The sequence below is a fragment of the Bison bison genome, unplaced genomic scaffold (assembly GCF_000754665.1).
Source record: "Bison bison bison isolate TAMUID 2011002044 unplaced genomic scaffold, Bison_UMD1.0 scf7180017864378, whole genome shotgun sequence".
Lineage (NCBI taxonomy): Eukaryota > Metazoa > Chordata > Mammalia > Artiodactyla > Bovidae > Bison > Bison bison.
In genome coordinates, this window is record NW_011494950.1 from 6,862,536 (window position 1) to 6,862,755 (window position 220).

The following is a 220-nucleotide window of genomic DNA, read 5'->3' on the forward strand; positions in this document are numbered from 1 at the left end:
TTTATATTAATCCATTTTATATTGACTGTTTCTGATAGGGCAAAGCGATGGGAAAAATCTTATCATTCTAAAAGTAAGCAAGAGAACTTGGGAATAGCTATATCATTTTCAGATTGTCAAGAGCATTAAAAAATCACATCTACATAACTGTCATAACCACAAGAATCCTAAGAAGTCATAACTACTAAATGTGAGTCAGTATCCTGGATGGGATCTTGGA